This window comes from Podarcis gaigeae, assembly GCF_964106915.1.
Source record: "Podarcis gaigeae genome assembly, chromosome: 2".
NCBI classification, from domain to species: Eukaryota; Metazoa; Chordata; class Lepidosauria; order Squamata; family Lacertidae; genus Podarcis; species Podarcis gaigeae.
This window is the reverse complement of record NC_139679.1, coordinates 126,038,925-126,062,621: the sequence shown is the minus strand read 5'-3', so window position 1 is coordinate 126,062,621 and position 23,697 is coordinate 126,038,925. Positions and strand designations below refer to the sequence as shown.

General features: G+C 43.8%; 2 protein-coding genes and 1 long non-coding RNA gene across 3 annotated transcripts in view; 2 read left to right on the top strand and 1 right to left on the bottom strand.

Annotated features, from left to right (window-relative positions):
* The window catches only part of LOC310838162, a 110,177-nt gene that overhangs the window by 10,906 nt on the left and 75,574 nt on the right, over positions 1–23,697 (bottom strand). The gene's annotated exons all lie outside the window — the stretch shown is intronic.
* The window catches only part of LOC310837874 (uncharacterized protein), a 61,093-nt gene continuing 44,019 nt past the window's right edge, over positions 6,624–23,697 (top strand). Inside the window, exon 1 of the mRNA XM_083725083.1 lies at positions 6,624–7,728. The gene's annotated coding sequence lies outside the window, so the exon portion shown is untranslated. The remainder of the gene's footprint in view (positions 7,729–23,697) is intronic.
* The window catches only part of LOC310839557 (uncharacterized protein), a gene marked incomplete at its 3' end in the record, with an annotated part of 32,605 nt that continues 21,049 nt past the window's right edge, over positions 12,142–23,697 (top strand). Inside the window, exon 1 of the mRNA XM_083728193.1 lies at positions 12,142–13,134. The remainder of the gene's footprint in view (positions 13,135–23,697) is intronic.

The following is a 23,697-nucleotide window of genomic DNA, read 5'->3' as shown; positions in this document are numbered from 1 at the left end:
GGAAAGATAAAAGAAAAGAAAAAAGAAAAGAAAAGAAAAAAAAGAAAAAGGAAGATGAGCCAAAGCAGGAAAGCTCATCGATTGTACACTTCCGTCAAACTCAACAGATCATTATTCTTATCAATTAACTCTATCTGCATTCCAAAGGAATCCCTCATCTTGGTATCAGGGAACATTTCTCTATGCGGTATCATTCGAAACATAGCCAGATCTTTCTTCCTGAGCTCTTGTCCCCTAAATAATTATTTAAACATTCCCATTCTTCTTTCACCAATTTTTGAGGTTTATCTCTTATTGCATCTGTCAGCTTTGCGAGCTCCAAGTACTCGCACAATTTGACTACCCATTCCTCTTTAGTGGGTATATTTTTATCTTTCCAGTGTTTTGCCACTATAACCCTTGCTGCTGACGTTGCATACATAAATAGCCTAGTTTTGTTTTTGGGAATATTATCTGAAACCATTCCTAGTAAAAATTCTTCCGGTTTCTTGCTAAATGTAGTTTTTATCAATCTCTTTATCTCTTCATAAATCATGTTCCTCTAGACAGGACCACCACATATGGTAGTATGTTCCTATCTGCTCCTTACATCGCCAGCACTTACTATTATTTGATTTATTTATTTTTGCAAGTTTTACAGGGGTCAGGTACCACCTATAGTACATTTTCATAAGATTTTCCCTCATAAGGAGACAAGCCGTGAATTATATATTTTTAGTCCATAATTCGTTCCAAATATTGGGTTTGATCGTATGTCCCAGGTCCCTCTACCATTTTACTGTAATTTCTTTGATATCTTCCTCCTCTCTTTGCCAATTCAAAAGTAGTTTGTACATTTTAGAAAGTGTCTTTTGATTATTATATAAAATATCCTTCTCTAGATAGGATATTTTTTTGTCAAATCCTTTGGTTCTTTTATCCTTTTTAAGGGCGGCTTTTAATTGATAATACTCCAGCCAGGTTATTCCCTTCTGTTTCAATTCGCCTAGGTCCTTTATTTTCGGATCACTACTTGTTTCCTCTACTAAATCCTTATATGTTAGCCAATCGCTGTTCATATTCAGCCTGTGGACCGACATAGATTCCATTGGTGACAGCCACCATGGTGTTTTGGTTACTACTGATTTTTTACTCCTCTCCCATACTTCATATAATGCCCTTCTCACCATATGATTTAAAAATCCTTTGTGAGATTTAACCTTGTTATAGCCTATGTAGCCATGCCACCCGTACACAATATCCCATCCCTCCAGATCTAGGACTTCCGTGTTTTTAATTAGCGTATTTTTTGCTCTATAAGACTCACTTTTTCCCTCCTAAAAAGTAAGGGGAAATGTGTGTGCGCCTTATGGAGCAAATGCAGGCTGCACAGCTATTCCAGAAGCCAGAACAGCAAGAGGGATTGCTGCTTTCACTGCACAGATATCCCTCTTGTTGTTCTGGCCTCTGAGATTCAGAATATTTTTTTTCTTGTTTTCCTCCTCCAAAAACTAGGTGCGTCTTGTAGTCTGGTGCGTCTTATAGAGCGAAAAATACGGTAATATCCATTCCTTAATCCATGTCCAGCACACTGCCTCAAAGTACAGTTTAAGGTCAGGGACCGTGAAGCCTCCTTTTTCCTGCAACTCTGTTAGTAGCTTAAATTTTATGCGTGGTTTTTTCCCTTGCCAAATAAACTTGGCAAGGTCTTTCTGCCAATCCTTAAAACACTTTACGCCTCTAATTATAGGTATTGTTTGGAATATAAAAATCATCTTTGGCAATACCATCATTTTAACTGTGGATATTCTCCCCCACAGGGACAAATTCAATTTTCCCCAAGTCTCTAATTCTTTTTTTATTTCCTTCCACTTCTTCTCATAAGTGTCCTTATATAAGATTATATACTTTCGTTCACATCAATCTTAAACGCATGCAGCGTATATGAGCTTTTGTTGTTTGCATATAATGTTGTCTAGACATGTATTTAAATAATGAAGGTAACATTTCACAATAGTAAGCATAATATAATATTTAATGTGAATCTGTAGTGTTACTTCTGAATGAGGATGGACTGAGAGTGAGCTGGTTTTGGCGTTTGGTGGAGGGAGTTGGAAATCTTTGTATCTGGGAATGGAGAGTTGCTCAAAGTGGAGCTGAGACTGGTGGTGTTGCTTTGGAAGCAGAGTTAGACTAATATTATAGGAACAGCAGCATAACTCCCATTGTTATAATTGCAATAGGGGAACCAGGAAGACACAGAAAGATTGAAAGCACCTACTTATATGCCGAAGGTAATCTTGAAGCCCTGATCTATTCTTTTGATTTATAGATACATTATGTCAGATATAATGTGTATAGATATATTTGGTGGTAGGAGAAATAAAAGGGGCATTCCCTGGCATAACCAGGAAAGGCTCTGTTCCCAGCTGCACGTCTTGCATGAGGAGGGAAGGGGGCACAGGGAAGAAGGGGCCGTACCAGAGCATCTCAAAGCAGTGTGCTGGGGGGCGGGAACCATGGTGATGCAAGTGTGTGTAGAATGCTATCCCCAAAATGACGCAGGCGAGAAACAATATGGATGAGTATAATGTGGAAGGAGGTTCAGGCAGGTCCCAAACCCAGAGTGCTAAGCGTCAGCTTCCTCCAATTCCACCAGCTGCCCCAAGGCACGATCCCCCTCTGGGCCCTGAGGGTGGAAAGCCTCCTTGCACTTTTGCAACTGGACATGATCCGAGGGAGTCCTCCTGCCAGCAGAGCACAATGCATACTATTGATGTAATTATCTTATTGTTGCTGTTGCCATCATGGACTGGCTGGATGCAGAGAGGGGGGGGGAGACCCTTCTTTTCGCTCTCCTAAATCTTCCACCAATCCTGCTTCACTGGATTCCATGAGTTCTATTTTTATTGGGGGGGGGGCTTTTCTCTATCCTCTTTCTCCATTCTATCCGACATGTCCTTCCTTCCTCGTCTTCTCTCCAAACTGAAAGGTCCCAGATACTGAACTGTGCACAGTACTCCAAATGTGTTCACACCATAGATCTCCATAAATAATTTCCATTCCTCCTTAAGGAGCAGCCATGAGATTGGTACGTGTCTGTTTACATTCCAGCACAGTATGCTGGGAACTTCACACATAAATATCCATATCTCTTCCCTCTCACCTTCCTTTCACCCAGTTTCTCTGGCACTGGTTTATAAATGCTGCTATGTAGAAATGATGAGAAAGTTGCACCAGCAGAAGGAATGGATATGTGCTGTTAGTAAAAAGAGAGAGGAGTTGAACTGCAGGGAGGGACAGACACTTTTCTATGTATTAATTTGTATAATGCCCTCTATGCACATGGTGCTTTGCAAAAAAAGGATATGAGAGGTACCATACCCCTCTTTGCTATCTGAAATAGACTCAGGGAAAAGAGAGAGAATGGGGGAAGGGGAAGAATGTGTGGTTATTTACATTTGGCTTGTTTTGCGGCTCCCAGGTTTTTTTCTTTCTTCGGAAACAGGTCCAAGTGGCTCTTTTTATCTTAAAGGTTGCAGACCCCTGGACTAGGCCATGTCTGGATCACAGATTTCTACCCAAGGGCCACAATTGCTTTGCATTCACAAACACTATGTGAAATATCACTAGTAAACAGAATAATTTAAACAAGGAAACCAACAACAGTATTAAAATTGCAGGGAGAGAAAAACTGGATTTAAAATGACCCAACCACAAGATGAAAAGTCTCCATACTAAATGAGGGAAGGGGGGGCAGGGGGGGGCTTTTGAAGTCTCCCTGCTGGCAAGGGAATTCCAGAGCAAGGGCGCCTCTGTCTGTCTGGAATCCCTCACTGCCTCATCTCCAACAGGAAGGGAGGATTTCCAGACTGGGACCCTTCACTCTTAGGGGGAGGTGCTGGGGCCTGGGCAGCTGGATGGATGGACATCAGCCTGCAGAAATGCACACACCCCTTCCTTTCACAGGACTGTTGTGGTGTTGCATGTGTAGCAGGAACCCCCCCACCCCAATCATTCTGTTTGTATAAACTACACACTCACACACTACATACGCCACATTTCTGTTATAAATTCATAGAAAATCAACCATACATCGGATTTGCACTGTTCCATTTTTTATTTTACTCCATATGACAAGAACTAACAAAGGGGGGTGACTTAGTCCTGGTCAGCCATAATCCCTTCACTGTCTCAGCACATCCACAGGAGCCCTGCCCATGCCAACCCTGATGATCCCAGACAGAAGACAATCAAGATCACAAAGAACCTGCATATGGGAGTGGATTCAGCATGGACTGAAACAAAGGACAATGATCAGATCTTCCCTCAGGGGGCAGGAAACTGCAAACTCCCCTTTGTCTCCAGTTACAGATAGGTAGCCATGTTGGTCTGCCTTAGTCAAAACAAAAAATATTCCTTCCAGTAGCACCTTAAAGACCAACTAAGTCAGTTCTTGGTATGAGCTTTCGTGTGCATGCACACTTCTTGTGCATGCACACGAAAGCTCATACCAAGAACTGACTTAGTTGGTCTTTAAGGTGCTACTGGAAGGAATATTTTTTGTTTCCCCTTTGTCTCCTGGAAGTTACTCAGGGGGAGGGGGAAAGGAGGAACCAGCCAGGTGACAAGACACTCAAGTTACCACCAACTCCTCCCTCAGCCCCTCCTTTCTGTAATGTATGCCTCCCTCAACACCTCCTTTCTGTAATGTATGCATGATGTTTCTGGGGGTGGGCTAGACCTAGAGGAGGGGAATTTCAAAAGTTTTTATAAGACCTTGCACACTATTCTTCTGGGTCTTTCCTCTCTCACTGCAAGTGAGGGGAATACCCTGTTGCAACAGTTCAATAAAGACCAAGCCTACAGGCTGCTGTTTTGCTCCAAGTTATCCTGGTTGGTGTCTTTGTTTTATCCAAGGGAGCCCTCGGATTTTTCCTGTAACACATGTGTGTGACAAGGCAACACTCAAGAACAGTTCTCAGCAACCAACATTACATCATTCCTCCACTGCCCACAAGAGGGCGATCTTTCCTCTACACATGGTAGAATCCTAGAACTGCAGAGTTGGAAGGGACCACGAGGGTCATCTAGCCCAACCCCCTGGAATTTAGGTATTTTGCCCAACGTGGGGCTCAAACTCCCAACTCATAGATTCAGAGTCTCATGCTCTACCGACTGAGCTCTAAAAGGGAGTTTCAGTTCAAGCAGAGACCAAAATAATTAGGGTTGCCATATTTCAAAAAGTAAAAACCAGGACAACCCCAAAATTGTAGAGTTTTTTTTTTTTTTTAGACAAGGCCCCAAATAAACGCCAAAAAAGCCCATGAGTTTTCAACTGACTTGTCTTAAATTCAGGACAAAGTGCCATCTTTTGGAAATTCCGCATTTGAAATCTTTTGCTAGTCTTTCTTTTGAATGGCGCGGGGGGGGGGGGGGTTCAATCTGGCCAGTCCCCACGCAAAAGAATAAATGGAAACGTATCAAAAAGGGCAGCATTTGGAAACCACTCCGGGTCCTTTGGCCTCCTGCTAGCAGAAGTGCCTGAACTGCAGTGTATCAATAAGGCTTTTGGCCGTGAATTTATACCTACAGCTAAAATGAGAAAAGAGAGGAGGTTCTTTATGCAGGGCCCAAACTAGACCCCAAGCAGCTATTTAAGGACAGTGAGGGAAGAATTATTAGTTTGGAAGTGACATTGGCAGGGAAGAAGAACAGTCCTGGAGCAAGAATTATACTGAAGCCTTATTTACCTAGGGATCCATCAGCCTCGCCATCCCCGGACCTTGGAGGGAACAAAAGTACCAGGAAAGCAAAATCTTCTTTGGAGAAAAAGTTTATTGAAATCTGTGCACAGAGACAATCTGTGTGCTGAGACAACCAGCAGGATACCTCCTGAAAGACTGGCTGTAAAGAAATACATTTCAGCAAGCCTTCTTATACCTTTTGAGCATTTCCCCCCCCTCCCATTCCTTCCTCAAATTTTCCCCAATCAGCTGGCAAATGTTCAACTTATTCCCTTATATGGCACATCTATCTGTTGGCTAAGCACTTCCTCATACGTGTCTTTCTGCTGGCTAAGCACTTCCTCATACGTGTCTTTCTGCTAGCTAAGCACTTCCCCCTCCCCTCTTGCTTGTACGTGTCTTTTCTTATCTTTGCATTACTTAAGGCAGGAAGGGGGCCTCTTTAGCAGGACTGGTTAAATCTGCAAACAGCAGCTATAATGTTTTTGCAAGCTAACAAGGCAGGAAGTGGACTTTTGACCGGCCAGCCAAATTTAGCCAACAGCCACTGACCACAAATGCAGAAGTAAGCTTGACGAAAAACTCACCATGTGCCGATAATATTGTGAACAACTCTTCTTAAGTACAGAGCTTAGGTGCAGATTTCTTAGGTACAAGGTACAGAGAATATTGAGAGAAACCCTTCTCATGCCCTGCATGTATGTCTTGCATTTCTAAAATATTTCTAAAACAGGTAGCACAAAACAGGAAACAGCTCCCAGTCTGCAGAGCTGAAAACAGGAAGCAGCTTCTGGCCTACAGAGCTGACGCATTTGCGGTTTCTGCTAACTGCCTAACCACAGCTTTTAGCTTCTTTGCCTTATTAACCCTTCCTTCTCCCTTCAATACACAGCAAATGGGAAGAAATAAGACTTTTACATACTGTATGGGATGCAGGCGGTGGTGAGGGGGTTTTATACAGCCTTCTTTCTAAAGAAGCAGAGAGAAGCTCCAAAAGCAAGATATATGAGCAGAAATCAGGGCGAATGAGAAGAAATCCACTAATAAATCAGGGAGCCCGGGGAATCTGCCTCCTTGGCGCCTGAAACTGAGGCGAGGCTCAGATTTCGAAGGGCGGAAGTTGGGAAAAGGCGGGAAAAGTCGTTGCCCTCGGAGTCGCTGAGGGAAAGAAGCAGCGGGGGGAGGGGCGCCTCCTCTCTTGTCCCTCAGAGACACAACGGGGACCCTCTTGTGAGGGGAGCAGAAAGGGGTTTCTCTCTCCCCCCCTCACAACCCCATTGCGTTCCTCTCATGGCGGAAGGGGACCCCACCCTCTCCCTGCCTGGCGAGGGGGCAGCCGGGCCAAGGGGGTCTCCGGGTGCAGGAGAGCCTGTGGGGCGGAGGGGGGAGAGGAAAGGAAGCGCCCCTTCTCTCTCAGGCAGCCCCATGTCTCTTGCCACCCCCAGAGGCTGGCTCCATCTCTGGGCTTCACAGAGGACCTTGCGAGGCAAATCTGGGCGGAGGGGGAGTTACCCCCCAGATTGCCCTGGGTCCGCCCCTCCCCCACTCTCCTGACCCACAGGGGGAGGGGCAGCCCTTCCCTCCTTCTCTTTCATCCTCTTCCCTCCCAGCCTCCCTGTTTGCAGACTGAAAATCACGTCCTTCTCTCCCCGCAAACCCAGGTCACCCCCAAATATGATGCCCCCCCCGCAGCCATCTCCCCTCCCCCCTGCTGTGGGGAGGAGGAAGGAGGGGGGCCATGTCCCCATGGAGCCCCCAGAGGCAGCGCCGTCCCGTCTCCTTCCCCTCCGGACACAGGGAGGGGCTGCTCTGCGGTTGTAGCTCTAGGGGCAAGCGAATCCCAAAAGGAACCGGAAGTGTCGCCGCGAAATGCGCCGGAAGTTTCGAGAGCCGGAAAAGGAGGAGGGGCGTCGCTGAAGAGCCCCCCCCGTCGCCGCCCCCCTTTCTATTGCAGACAAGGAAAGCGGACTAATCTGGAGCCAGGGAGGCGGAGGACCAAGAGGTAAAGAGGGAGAGGAGGGGGGAATAGGGGAGGAGGGGGGATAAGGGGAGACCCCCCCCGTAAGGAAAGCACCCTCCCTGGGGCCCGTCGACAGGGGCCCCGATCCAGGCCCCGACCCAGGTGGGAAGGGGGGACCCAACACCTGCAGGGATCTACACCTGGCAAGATCTCCTGGGCAGCAGCTGCACCGCCAGACTCCCCTTTCTCTTTCCTGGGGGGCCGAGAGATGCTCAGCTGCCCTGCCCCCCCCCCGGACGCCTTGGCGGGAAGGGGAAGGAGGACCCCAAGCAGGGCTGGGGGTGGGGCTGAGGCCCCCCATTCTCCCTGGGGTTGTGGGGCGCCTGGCTGGGGAAAGGGAGAGAGGGAGTCCAGGGAAGGGTTAATGGAAGGGGAGGAGCCTTGACAGAGACCCCTCCCCTTGCAGCACCCCTGACCCCCCTTCTCCCCCCCTTCCCTGATGACACTACCAGGTTATCTTATTCACTAGGACTCATCTCCATACTTTGGATTGTCCTGAATTCCACCATTTGGTAGCCTAGCCCAAACCCAAAAGTCCTGCTGGGATGCATCTTGCCTTCCCTGCTGATGAAACTGAGTGTGTGATGATTGATGATATTTTCATTTATCCGTTTCAGAGCCCTGAGTAGTAGCAGCTGCCAGGACATTGTCCTGTTCGCCTCTGTATAGTTCCATCCTTATTTCAGACATTGTGGTAGATTGCAATCAGAGTGGATTTGATATACATCAAATTGATTTCAATTACAATTTACGGTAAATCACTAGTCAGTATGATTCTATTTAAATCAAAAATTTCTGATTTGGTTACACTATTAGAAATACATAGACAGATAATGAAATCATTCTGAGGTTTAATAAGTTAACTGTCTATATTTGGACAACAGTTCTGCTGTAATTTATTGGAAGGAGAAAAATAATCATTTCCTTAGTAACAACTTAAACAGTTTATTTAACTAAAACAATAATATTATAGGATGTTGGTAAAAAAATTTTATTTTCCCCCCCAATGCATTTTTATTCAAATTATGCAAATAAATATATCAATGTAGGTATTGAATACATAAACATATCCATAAACATATCAGTGTACATATATATATACATAGAGTTCATTTACATAGGTTCTTATATCCCCTCCCCAAATTATATTTAAAAAAGGAAACAAAGAATCAAAATATCACAATATTTTAGGCTCTACCTAGCCTTGGACTCCCCTCCACCCTTTTGGTAAGTGTCAAATAAGTTCTGCAGTCACGTAATTTATTTTTAATCTTAAATATTAGCCGCTCACTGTTAGAGTTGTTCCGGCCCCGCTAGTGCCCTCTACAAATTATTTCCAATATACTTCCAATATTTATTCCAATTTCCATGAAATGTCTGTTCAGCTTGGTCTCTTATTCTACCTGTTAGTCTAGCAAGTTCGGTGTAATTTATCATTTTAACCTGCCAATCATTTATACTGGGTATAATTTCCGTTCTGCTAGGAATGTTGGATAAAGAAATCAAAAAAGAAGATAAGATACTATTCCTTTATGCCACTACAGCTGCAAGAATTATGTTGGCACAAAACTGGAAAACGGAAATTATAGGTAAAAAAAAATTTTTAGATAAAAAACAACAACCAAGCAGGCTGAGTTTTAGCGCACATGAAAAACTCAGAACTTGTGGATTTCACCACCTCCACTACCAGCCACCCCTTTGGATTGGCTTCTGCATCCAGGTGCCTATTCTGTACGGTTAAGTGTTAGTGCGGTTGTTGGAACCCAGTGGGATTGGGAAGGAATATTTGAGTACGTTTCTGAGCACAATTCAAAGTGTTGGTGCTGACCTTTCAAGCCCTAAAGGGCCTCAGTCCTGTATACCTGAAGGAGCGTCCCCACCTCCATCGTTCAACCTGGACACTGAGATCCAGCGCTGAGGGCCTTCTGGCAGTTCCCTCATTGCAAAAAGTGAGGTTACAGGGAACCAGACAGAAGGCCTTCTGGGTAGTGGCGCTTGCCCTGTGGAACGCCCTCCCATCAGATGTCAAGGAATTAAGCAGCTATCCCATTTTTAAAAGACATCTGAAGGCAGCCCTGTTTAGGGAGTTTTTAATATTTAATGCTGTATTGTTTTTAACACTCCATTGGGAGCCGCCCAGAGTGGCTGGGGAAACTCAGCCAGATGGGCAGGGTATAAATAATACATATAATTATTATTATTAGTCTGTGGTGCTCAATGTTTAGGCATAGTAAATATTAGGATTTAATTAGAACTTGTGTGTTATAATGGAGATATGTTATAAGATAGTCTCAGTGTATTTTAGAAAGGGAGTTATGTAAAGGGTTTTTTGTGTTTGATCCGTGTTCCTGTGTAATACTGTGTGTCAGACTGAGAATGTCATTAGGAAGGTCTAGGAAAGGGTCACCTGCTTCTGAGCATCAGAAATGAGCATGGAAAGAGTTAATATCATTAACCTACCGGAATCTGCCCCCTCCCTTTGTAACAAGCAGCTGTAGTTCTTTTGGGATTTAATATCAGCTCATGAAAAGTTGGGCACATGACCCGGAAAGCTGCCTGGCTCCATCCGTCTGAAGGCGGAGATATGCTCCACACACCATAGTCGAATTCGGCTGGACTTGCCATGGGAACGCAGAAGGGGCAAGCAAGGAAGGGGGAGACGGCCAAAGAAACCTGCTCTCCCACAAGTGCCCCCCCCGCCAATTCCGTAACATTAGCAAAGCCCAAGTTCAAACACCACCCCTATTTAAAAGAGGCCCCCGTAATTTCGACACTGGACTGCCCTTTACGGTTGCCGTAAGTTACTCTTCCAAGTCCCAAAAGCGCGCAGCAACTCCGGTCTATTTTGCAGGGCTGTTGTAACAGGGACACCCTACGCCACCGCCCAGGGCAGCCCAAAGTGACGTATAACCAATTGTTGTTGTTGTTGTTGTCGTCGTCAGGGCCTGCTCCACCGTGAGGGAAACTGAGGCAGCCCCCTCAGGCAGGAGATGCAGGGAGGCGCAAGGAGGTGACGGAGCTTAGTCTCATTTGGCCAGCCCTGATTTAACCCTCTATCCCAGGCATAGGCAACCTAAGGCCCATGGGCCGGAAGTTAGGAAGAACTTAAAAAAGTATAAGAACTCACATTAGGTAGTCAAAAAATAGTAATTTAAACAAAATGCTTATAAAAATAAGATAATTACTTAACATTTAGCTTCTGTTACACATTATATCCACATAAGTCAATATATGAGTATATAAAGTATAAAGAGATGTGCCCTTTAGGAAATTTGGTTTTTGCAACTGCAAAACAACATCCTTCAAATCAACACTTGCAATAGGGAAGACAAACATACAAGATCCAGGGGTTTTCCTGAGATATGACACTTGTTTAGAGATTATTGTACACTAAGCGGGGCACTTTAAAACATATCAATGCGTCCCATGTCTTAGTGTATCAAAGTGCCCCAATAGACATTTTCAAAAAACTAACAATTGTTAATAAAGCCACTGAACTTATTGAAAATCACCTGTAATCCTGATTACTGAGTGGAATAATTTACCTTTGGTATTTTTAAATCTTAACTAAATGACGTAAAAAAGTGTTGGAACACTTTTACATTTCACATAATTTTTAGTTGGTCGTGCTAAAAACACACCTACTCTCTTCAAACGCCAACGGCTAACTGGCAGCCAGCACAGTCGCAACTTTTCTACTCACACATGTATAGGCACATTTGGGTGATGTCGTGAGACTAATAACATTTCTCGATATTGAAATATTATTGGTGTGTCAATGTGCCCCACCTCCTCAATTCAGCGTTTTCAGGGGAGGGGGAAGAAGGGGAAAGTGTGTTCCCCCAGATAAGGCTCCCATCCTCCCTGGCCATGGGCCATCCTTGCTTGGGCAGGTGGTACTTTGAGTCCAACCACATCTTGAGGGCCAGAGGTGCCTCAACTCAGCATAGAAGGTTCCTCTAGGGCTCAGTGTTACTTGGGAGTTGGTGGAACAGGATCTTAAGGGTTCTTGAGACAATTGTTCAGGGATTATGATTGGTATCCAGACCCTAACACTATAAATCCAAGGTGTCCCCACTGAGCAGTTTATCAACCCTGCTGGCTGTTGGGGAAGACCTTCTGAAGGAAATGGTTTGTCCCCAAAGTTGCTTCCTTCCTTTCTCCGCTGCTGCTGCCCACACTAAAAGAATGTCTGGATGAAATCCCAGGGATGTCTGGCTCCTATGTCCAGTTGATATTCTAGAAAAAAGTGTGGCTAAGATTCTGAGTCACAATCGTGGCTGAGAAATACAGCCAGGGAATCTGAAACTGATTTGAAGATTGATTTCTTTACACATTATTGTTGTTGTTGCTGTTGTTGTTGCTGTTGTTATTGTTTTTGTTATTATTATTATTATTATTATTATTATTATTATTATTATTACTATTATTACTATTATATTACATTCAGGTGGACACACCACTGGTTTCATCTTCTTTCTATTCTTTTCCACACTCAGTGTTATTCACCTTTAATACTCACCTTTTTCAGTGTAACACATATTTTTATCTTGTGATCTTCAAATGAAAAGAGGTATAACAATTTAATAAAGAATTCCCAGTTGGAGCAGAGCTAGAATATCCAGAAGCCCTTGGCCACCCATGGCAAAGGAGGAAGAACAGTGAGAGAGGCCTGGACATGGAATCTCCGCTAAGATAAGCCAGTGGCAGGTGGCAGGTGCGAGACCCGGTGGCATATAATTATTATAAATCATAATGGGGGTGGGTGTCTCAGTCTGGCCTTCCCAGCAGTCAGGCTCCAGCTGCTTTCCTTCTGCATCTCCAGCTCTCTCCATTCAATAATGCAAGGCTGAGAGATGGAGGTCCAACCCCAAGAACATTCTCCAACTGAGCACTCCTTCAACCGACCACAAGCACCAAGCCTTGTCACTAGACTTATATATGGGTCTCCCAAAATGGTCACTATGCACCTCCTGAGGCGAAAGGGAATGTGCAGGTGATGAATAAAGATCTAGAGGTTGAAGGGGACAAAATGTGGCCCAAGGGGTGGAGGATTATAGTGCAGCAGATGAAGAACTTCATGATGAATTTAGGATCCTGATTAATATAGGCCAGGTTCATGGAACATAGAGCAGCTCCCGTTCCTGTGAGAAACCACTTTTTATAAAACGTAAACCCCACAGTTCAACCGTATTCTAAGATAATGCTGCTTCATTAATGCTTAATTAAGGGTTAGGAAAGGCTGATGGTGCATTACCATTATTTAACATTATTTCATCTGTCTTTCCTAAAAATTTGGAACATATGGAGGACAGGAAAGAATGTACGAGACGTCAAGATAAGAGCAGGTGCTAATGATGTGTGTAATATTCCTTTGTTCTCTTCCTAGTTTTCCTTCCCCCCCCCCCCACTTCTCCCTGTTGAAAGAAGACAATGGAGAAGGCAGTCAAAATTCTGGAGGGCCATGTCCAATGGGAATAACAAAGAAACCATATAAATTCATGGAATGTGAAAAGAGAGAGGAGAAACAATTTGAAAGTATGGAGTGTGGGAAGAGTTTCACTGACAGTGGAACACTTGGAAAACATCAACGGACTCACACAGGAGAGAAACCATTTAAATGCATGGAGTGTGGAAAAAGCTTTGGTTGGAGTTCAAACCTTCGTATACATAAACACACTCACACGGGGGAGAAACCATATAAATGTAAGGAGTGTGGAAAGAGCTTCAGTCAGATTGGACACCTTAGAAACCATCAACGAACCCACACAGGGGAAAAACCATATAAATGTATGGAGTGTGGAAAGAGCTTCACCGATAGTGGATCATTTAGAAAACATCAACAGACACACACAGGCGAGAAACCATTCAAATGCATGGAATGTGTAAAGAGCTTCAGTCAGAGTAGACACCTTAGAATCCATCAACGGATTCACACAGGGGAGAAACCATTTAAATGTTTGGAGTGTGGAAAGAGTTTCAGTACAAATAGAGGAATGAATATTCATCATAAAACTCACACTGGGGAAAAACCATTTGAATGTATGCTGTGTGATAAGAGCTTCACTGAGAGTAGAAAACTTAGAATCCACCATCGAACTCACACAGGGGAAAAACCATATGAATGTATGAATTGTGGAAAGAGATTCAGTCACAGTGAAACACTGAGAAAACATCAATGGACTCACACAGCGGAAAAACCATATAAATGTATGGATTGTGGAAAGAGCTTCACTTACAGTGAAACACTGAAAAAACATCAACGGACTCACACAGGGGAGAAACCATTTAAATGCATGGAATGTGGAAAGAGTTTTATTGATGGTAGAGCACTTAATATCCATCAACGGACTCACACAGGGGAGAAACCATTTGAATGTATGGAGTGTGGAAAGGGCTTCACTTCTAGTGGAGCAGTAAGAAGACATCAGTGGACTCACTCAGGGGAAAAACCATTAAAATGCATGGAATGTGGAAAGAGTTTTATTAAGAGGAGAGAGCTGAGAACCCATTATCAAACTCACACTGGGGAGAAACCATTTAAATGCACCGAGTGCGGAAAGAGCTTCAATCGCAGAGAAACCATTTAAATGTAAGGAGTGTGGAAAGGGCTTCACCAATGTTGGAAATGTTAGAAGACATCAACGGACTCACACGGGAGAAACCATTTAAATGTATGGAGAGTTGAAAGAGTTTCTTTCAGAGTGGAACCCTAATTTCACACACATGAAACTTAGACAATATCAACAGACTCACTCGGGGACAAGCAAATAAATGTATGGAGTGTGGAAAGAGCGTCAATAGAAGTGGAAACCTTAGCAAACATCAGCAAACTCAAAAAGGGAAAACCACTTACGTATATGGAGCGTACATAGAGCTTTAGTCCTGATGTTCTTACAAACCATCAATGGACTCGCAAGGAGGAAAAGCTTTAAGAGTTGAAACCCTACAATCCACAAACTGAAAAATCTTAAATGGATTGAATGGAAGGAGTGTGGGAAGTGTTTCAATTGCTTTATATGTAGATAATTTTATTAATACAGTGGTACCTCGGGTTACATACGCTTCAGGTTACAGACTCTGCTAACCCAGAGATAGTGCTTCAGGTTAAGAACTTTGCTTCAGGATGAGAACAGAAACTGTGCTCCTGCGGCGGAGCAGCAGCAGGAGTCCCATTAGCTAAAGTGGTGCTTCAGGTTAAGAACGGACCTCCGGAACGAATTAAGTACTTAACCTGAGGCACCACTGTATATAATTTTATTTACAAATTGCGTTCAAAAATGGAAGCATTTACCTCTGGGTTCTTGGTTTGAAAGCCCCAAATGTTCAACTTCCGAAGTGTTCTACAACCGAGATTCCACTGAGAATCCAGCAATAGTGTGTTGTCCAACGATATCCATTCTTTTAACCAACACAAAGAGGCTGCCTCGTAGTAGAAAATCTAGCAGTGCGAAGCCACCTCTATATTTAGTATCTATCAAAATTTTATACTTTATTCTTGGTGTTTTCCCCCTGACAGAGTAATCATGAAATATCTCTTTGCCATTCGTTAAAGAAGCTTGCATTATTTATTATTGGTATCATTTAGAATAAAAACAGTATCTTAGGTAAAACATTTCTCTTTATGGTTGAAATCCTTCGTAAAAGTGAAAGTTTCATCCTCCCCCATATTTCCAAATGCTTTTTAACATTTTTTGATACTCTAACGTAATTGGAATATGTTGTAATTCAGTGTTTTTCAAATAAACCCTTATTTAGTCCATCTATACAATGAACTCTTTTCACCCCTCATTATCATCCATTTTGAGTTTTGATCTGATATAGTTCTTGGCTGGTTCTCTACAGTTTTTAATCCTGTAGGGAGTTCCATCAATATCCAGATCATGTTTCTTCTTCCCGCAGAATCCTTTGAATCAGAAGAACATGTTTACTCTTGTTCTAATGGGGGTCTGAATCTCCAAGCATCTGGGTTGGCAAACTAAGGCCTGTGGGCTGGATCAGGCACAATTGCCTTCTAGATCCGGCATGCAGACAGTCCAGAAATCACCGCATGGATTGCCAACGCAACCGTTCTTTCCCTCTCCCTCACACGGCAGCGCTTTTCTCCTCAGGGACGAGCAATCTTGTCCCACAACGGGTGCCATCAACGAGGGGAGTCGGCTCACCCGCCTGCCTGCCTCAGAAGGGTGGCGCTGGGAAGGGGGTGTGACGCTGGCTGCCGGCTGCGGCTGAGTTTTCCTCAGTGCCGCTTCCTCACACGCTTTCTTCGTCACCCCTTCCCTCCTTCATTCCTCCCATGGCGTTCAGGGGGTTTGTTGCAGCGGCCGCTTGCGGGTTGGGAAGCAGCAGCAGTTGGTGGGTAAAAGCTCTGGCAACGCCCCGGTTCCCCTGCCTCTGTTCTTGGCTCCGCCGGGGCTGCTGCTTCTGTCTTCACCGGCCAACGCAGCCTCCAACCTGCCCTGGCACCTGGCTGGAGAAGCCCAACTGGGCCTATTAGGATGACAACTGGGACAGGTAAAGCCAAACATCTTCAGGCCTCTTTGTGGGTGGGCCAAAATCGCTCATTTCCCCCCAAAATATAGTCCGGCCCCCAACAAGGTCTGAGGGACAGTGGACTGGCCCCCTGCTGAAAAAGTTTGCTGACCCCTGATCTAGTAGATCCATTGTTGTAACCATATCAAAAAAGTATTTGGTATTTTGCCTTCTTCTGAGATACTTTCTGTTACGGCAAAAATCTGGGTGCGAGGCTGCTCTGCCACCCAGCTCATCGGACTAAGTCCGTGGGTCCCTGCGGAGGAAAATGAGCTCAGCCGGAGACAGGAGCAAACTGCAGAAGATCCAAGTTTATTGCGCAACAGGTTCAAGGCGAGATTGAACAGTGAGAAAGGGGTGACATGAGTTTTTGAAACTCCCTCCATGTCCCAGAATACAGTGCAAAACACGTCATGAATACATTAAAGAGAGGTTTGGTTACACAGATTACATCATGAATATATTAAAGGGAGGTTGGGTTACACAGATTAACATATGGAGGAGGGAGGGGGGAATATGCAGAGCTACACCGGATTAACATAAGGAGGAGGGAGGGGGGAATATGCAGAGCTGGAGATATGCACAGATAAACACTTCCTGGGGATGAGAAAACAATAGTCCCAAATATGCATAGTCTGCCACCTGACATTGTCTGGAGGAAAGGCTGATCAGAGCAATTTGAAAGGATTAGGGTCTTGACACCTTGCTTGAGGGATTATGCTGGACAGGGGAGGTGTGATGGAGTCCTAGAGTAATTGAGCAAACTGGCACGCTGATTTTCTATGAATTTTATAGATTTTAGTCCCTTTTGACATTGACAATTGGAATAAATGGATATATTGTAGCGAAGAAGAAGGTAAAGAAGACATGCCCCCCCCCTTTCCGTATCAGTCCCCCATTCGGAGATAGATTTGCATTAAAGTTCTGTAAGAACTTGCAAATCTTTTCTCCGCACCCTAAATCTCGGTGAAGGTAGGGGTGCCGTGTGAGTGGGAATAGGCCCTAATGGAAAAGGAGGTGGGTTGAGCAGGGCAACAAAGGAGGGAGCAACACGGACCAATACAATGTATGTTTATGTTATATAGATATGCACTAAATAATAACTTTGTATCTATCGTACTAGATGTGTGGGTTTGTGCAAACCTGAAGGGGACTTGCAAGCCATGCCTCTTAAGGTCATTTGCAAGTATAGTAGTGCAGATAGCTGGATATAGGATATCGCATAAAGGAACACCTGTTGTATTTTGTTCAGTAGTGGTCTATGCTTTACGTTTAGCAGGAAGGTCCACTATTGACTGGAAAAAAATGCAGTTTGCTTTGCCCCCCGCCATTTTGTGTTCTCAGGTGTCAAGGTAGCTCTTCTGTGGTCTCACGTGTCACAGTAGTGGCAATCCCTGGTGAATCCACTTAGGGCTTTCATATTAGCCATGTTGCCTGGCACCCATCACAGCTGGCAGGTTTGGACACGTCCTGAGGGAAATGTCTTTACCTTGGCCTTTCTATGGGGTTTTATTTTAGAGGCTCTGGTCTTGCAGTCATGGGAAGTTGCTCACTTGCACTTAAAGGACCAAAAGCTAATTGCAGCCTGGATACACATGCCCAATTCGCACTGGGTCCAATTTGAATTTATCTTGCCCCATGGTTCTTAACTCTTCAAACCAATCTGTTAAAAGAAAACCATTCTTAAAAGGGGCACTTGTCCAAATAAGTCAATTTAACTCTATAAGGGATCATTCCTGCTAAATCAAGGCATATACACCTTCCTGAAGCTTCTCCTTGGTAAAGCGAGTTTTAACACCTTTTAAAATGGGTAGGGAAGGTTGGCAGTGTGCCAGGTGGGACAGCGAAATGTGGTTATCTAAACATTGAACTACACAATAGCCTGATCCATTAGAAAGCATAAAATGTATGAAAATCCTCCATTGGGGTATAAGGAATAAGGCAGTATACATTAAACATAAGACAATTACACACACACACACAAAAATTCCTCCCTTTGTGGAAATAACACTGTCAAACACATTTCAACATTCCTACATAATAACACATAATACACAACAAACTAATTAAATATCAGTTGAATATAAAGTCAAAATTGTCCTTGCAATTCAACTCCTCCCCTCTTTGTCAGCCCCACTTCCCCTTTGAAAGAAATTGCTGTGGCCACTTTGAAAACTTTGGTATCTGTTGTTGTTGCAGGTAATAAGTCTCGTGGTAGCGAAGCTTTTCATTGGATCTGTAGTAACACACTTGTAGAAGTGATATCCTGTAAGGACAGGGTGGACTTAAAAGACACAGTTAAAATAATAATAAAACACACACACAAACACACACACACAATGACCTATGAGGAACCAAAATAAATAAATGCTAAGACACAGAATTTTAAGAAATCTGAAGTAACAATGAAAATAAAAGAGTGTTTCTTGATGTGACAACATCGGCTAGAGTGTTAATAGCAAAATACTGGAAAATGACTTAATGGCAATGTAACTTTGTGCAAGTACCTTGAACAGCCAAATGACAGAATTAATAAGAAATGCTCAGGCAAAAGGTAAACAAATACCATTCCACAAACAATGTTTGGTTATGCTTCGATTAATTTCATAGACATCATGGAAAAATGGATTAAATAAATGGAAACAGATTATTTATAACTTTAAAAGTGTCAAAGACACAAAGGGATGGAAGTCACTAATACAGCAGGGATTTCACAGAACAGAAAGAAAGTTGTTGTGGGAGGAAAAAGGGACAAACACTTTGTTATCGGGGTTCACATATCCTGTTAAAAGGGAAAATTATTTCATGTGAGAAGCCTGTCAGGAAATGCTGTTCCTAAAATGCACACAAACAAAGTCTGTGACTTAAATCCCATTGAGGGGTGGAATGCTTTGATATTTACCTGTGAAAAGAATTTGACATGTTAAGATTTCAAACTTGAGACACATTAAGGGTGATTTCTCTCAATGGTTCCAAGTTTTACATAAACCTCCTCTCCCCCCCCTACAGTTCCCCCTCCTTCCTCTCTCTTCTTTTCCTATCTTTTTTTTTTTTTTTTTAGCTGATCTAGTCTCTGTGCATGTGTGGAGTTCATGTCTCAGCAAATCTTTTATACTATTGAAATGTTGCATCTTTCGGCAAAATTAGAATTTGAATAAGGGAAGGGTAAGGAGTAGATTTTAAAAGAGGGTTAGATTTAAAACAAAAAAGGGAAACTCAGCAATTGAAGTATTCACCAACAAAAGCTAGCAATTTCAGCCCAAGCAAAGCGACTGCTTCCTTTATGTACAGGAAAGGGCTAATATCCCTCTGGCCATTCGTGGAACAATGCCGCGCCCTTATATATGGGAAAAAATGGCCAGAGTCAATTCATAGGATTTTTTTTTTTTTTTTAACATTCTAAGTTATTTCGGCCTTACCATTTGCAGACAAAATTTTCCTGCCCCTTTATTTACAGGATTGGTCAAGGCCCATATGTATTTGTATGTGTTGAAACTTTGAATTGACTTTGAAGTCTGATTTTAAATAGTAGACAAAATGATAAACACTGTAATCACTGAAATGCTTGATATTACCAGTTGTGCTTCAAAACATCACAGCTTCACCTCTCACCTTTTAAAACTAAAGAGCAAAGCTAGGCTGAATTTCAACTCCATCACCACACCAGAATTTAAGAATTACCCTGCAATGCTTGCGGACACATGTCCTTCCACACAGCCACAAATTGGGAGAGTCGAAAGGGACCCTGGGGTCATCTAGTCCAACCCTCCAAAATAAAGGGTTCACAGCAAGATTTGTACTACACACACATACTTATGTACACAGGCACTACTGGGGAAGAGAGCACAATCAATGCTCCTATCATGTACTAGGGAAGAGGAAAATAAAAATTCCCAACTTTATACAGAACCCTTTAGCAGATCTTGAGATTAGTTTGAGTTTACTTCCTTAGACGTGCAAGTTCCTTAGAGTGCAAGTTCCTAGACAAATGATCTTTAAAGAAAGATTGAAGTGAACATTTTCTTAAGATAGGGAGAGGATCTCTTATAAAGCATAGTTAAAACAGCCATAGATTTGATTTAAAGGGAATACAAAAGTGACAATTTTTCCTGAATTTGCAGAGGAATAGTAAGCCTAATCTGAATTTGCAGAGGAATAGTAAACCTAATCTATGCCCCCCCCCTTTTGCAGTTTCCTTTAAAGGAAGCTTACTCGGAAGTAAATTTACCTGGCACAGAAGAAGAGGAAAGAAAAAAAACCCTGAAAGAGACAGAATGAAACAAGGGGGGGGGGGGCATTTTCTAAGAAAAGAGGCCTGATATCAGGAGCCTTACAATAACTCTTCTGTCCAACCAAATCAAAGTTAAAACTGGACTCAGATATTTTCTTAGAAGGAAGACCATACTTTCATAGGCATGTGCTTCATGAAATAAATACACTGCATTTTAGCTTGAGAGAGCAGTTGTGCTCACCTACGCTTTTGCAGCAGAAACATCTAATTCACATTAGAAACATTCACATTCCAAAATAGACTGTAGACTCACGATCTGAAAAGTTGCGGCAAAGCAAGAGGTGGGGTAAACATTTGCACCCTTCATTCTCATTTTGTCTTATTTAGGACTGATACGGTCCAGCATAGCTTCCTTAAATTTAAAATTTTGAAGCAAGCTTGCAGTTTAAACTATGCGCGCTTAAGAAAGGCAGTCTGTCAGAGACAGAAGGAACAGACAACACACATAACAGACAACATGTAAACACACATATTCTCATATATGTATTAACACACAACACACATAACAGACAACATGTAAACATATATACTCTCATCCTTTAGTTGGTTATTGCAAGGAGTTGGGCTGCTTCCTTTAGCTTCATTAAGTGAAATTAGTAGGAAGGTCCCACAAGGTTTTAAGAGCCTCCTTGCCTCTTCAAACACCACCAGTTAACCAGCCGGCCAATGCAATTCGGGCTTGGCGGAGGCGGTGCTGGTGGGCCAGATTTCAGAACAGAGGTTCTCTAATTTTGCTTCAATAATAATTTGTGGTCAGGAATCGTCTTCCAATACGTGATGACAAATTGGAGAGGAGAGTCAGGGTCCTTCTGAGACTGAGATGGCTTTCTAGAAGCCTTCTTCCCAGAGTGAGCCCGCTCGCGTTTGGAAGCCTGGGTACCCATTTTATGTTTTACGCGTGTCTAGACAGAAAGAGGGAAGAGAAAGGGCGATAAGGATTGGTATATCTAGGAGATTGATATACTTAATACGGGATTTATAGTAAAGAGGGGTCTTTAGTCGCTTGGCAACTTCCTTAGAGGGTTTTTAAAGAGCTCTAGCTATCCGGTATTCCTTCCTATTTCCTTAGTCAATAACCTGGGGTCCTTTTCCACTCTGCCGATCCCACCCAATTCCTCATGGGCTATCCCTCCTGGCAACCTCCTACCTATCGTCAATCTCAGGAAAAGAGGCCCTACTGAACGCCCGCGCCGTGCGGTGCCAGATCGAGTGATCCCTGGATAGAGTTTCGAACCGAAAATCCCCCTTGCTTTTGGAAGCGGGCTCACGCACGATACACGTGTTACGTGGCACCGACCAGTGCGGCTGGGATTGGATAGAAAGCAAGACCACTTCCTGCCCCCTAGCAAGGACGCTCGGGAAGTTCGGAAAAAGAACTCCAACCCCTTGCTTTCAACTGGGATACCCGTTGCGGAGAGTCGGCTATCTTTCAAGTCGGGTCTCTCCGTCTTACTTTCGGGCTCCCAATTGGTGCGGCTGGCTGGAGAAATATAGAGAAAGAGATAGAGCTCAGAACCCCCCTTTTGGGTCGAGCAGCAGTCCACGGTCTCTCTCACCAATTGGACCAAGAGACAGGCGAGAAGGAGCGATAGAGAGGAGGGCAGAGAATTCAGTTGCCAGGAGATTTCCACCCCTTTCCCACCAGTGCACTGGGTTTTTCCTTTCTCTTATACTCACGTGTCTTCTATGATGATCCCAGGATGAATAAGCCGGCTGGATCCCTCTTTGCTCCCCGGCTGAACTCCTGGGGCTTTTGATTACCGCCCGGAAGATGGCCGGGGGTCCAAAGGATCTTCCCAGGCAAAATGGCCTGGTGCCGGCTGAAGATTTCGGGGCCCCCGGTCAGCAACGCGGGAGAACCGCATGCCCCACGTTGGGCGCCAACTGTTACGGCAAAAATCTGGGTGCGAGGCTGCTCTGCCACCCAGCTCATCGGACTAAGTCCGTGGGTCCCTGCGGAGGAAAATGAGCTCAGCCGGAGACAGGAGCAAACTGCAGAAGATCCAAGTTTATTGCGCAACAGGTTCAAGGCGAGATTGAACAGTGAGAAAGGGGTGACATGAGTTTTTGAAACTCCCTCCATGTCCCAGAATACAGTGCAAAACACGTCATGAATACATTAAAGAGAGGTTTGGTTACACAGATTACATCATGAATATATTAAAGGGAGGTTGGGTTACACAGATTAACATATGGAGGAGGGAGGGGGGAATATGCAGAGCTACACCGGATTAACATAAGGAGGAGGGAGGGGGGAATATGCAGAGCTGGAGATATGCACAGATAAACACTTCCTGGGGATGAGAAAACAATAGTCCCAAATATGCATAGTCTGCCACCTGACATTGTCTGGAGGAAAGGCTGATCAGAGCAATTTGAAAGGATTAGGGTCTTGACACCTTGCTTGAGGGATTATGCTGGACAGGGGAGGTGTGATGGAGTCCTAGAGTAATTGAGCAAACTGGCACGCTGATTTTCTATGAATTTTATAGATTTTAGTCCCTTTTGACATTGACAATTGGAATAAATGGATATATTGTAGCGAAGAAGAAGGTAAAGAAGACATGCCCCCCCCCTTTCCGTATCACTTTCCCTCAGTGCTCTGTCCTAGTCCAGTGATATTACTCCATTAAATTCACCCGTAATAATTATATTTTTATCATAAACCTCAGACATACTTTCCTCCAGTAGTTGGAAGAAATCTCATGCGAAAAGTGGCTCTGAATCTGAAAGTCCCAGGCCCAAATCTTAATCCTGCCACCCTAAGATATTATAAGCAAGCCCCACATTCCTCTTTCCACCTGCAATAGGGAGGTTAGAACAACACTTAATACTCTGCAGAGATCATAAGAGGCAGAATTGCTTAAAATTGCAGGGAGAGAGAGAAAAACTGGATTTGAAATGACCCAGCCACAAGATGAAAAGTCTCCCTACTAAATGAGGGAAGGGGGAGGCGGGGGGGGGGGGCTTTTGAAGTCTCCCTGCTGGCAAGGGAATCCCAGAGCAAGGGCGCCTCTGTCTGGCTGGAATCCCTCCCTCACCGAAATTTTTATTTAAAGATGAATACGGCCGAATTTTGGCGATTGAAATACAGACACAAGGAGAAAAAATTTTGATATTAGGAATAT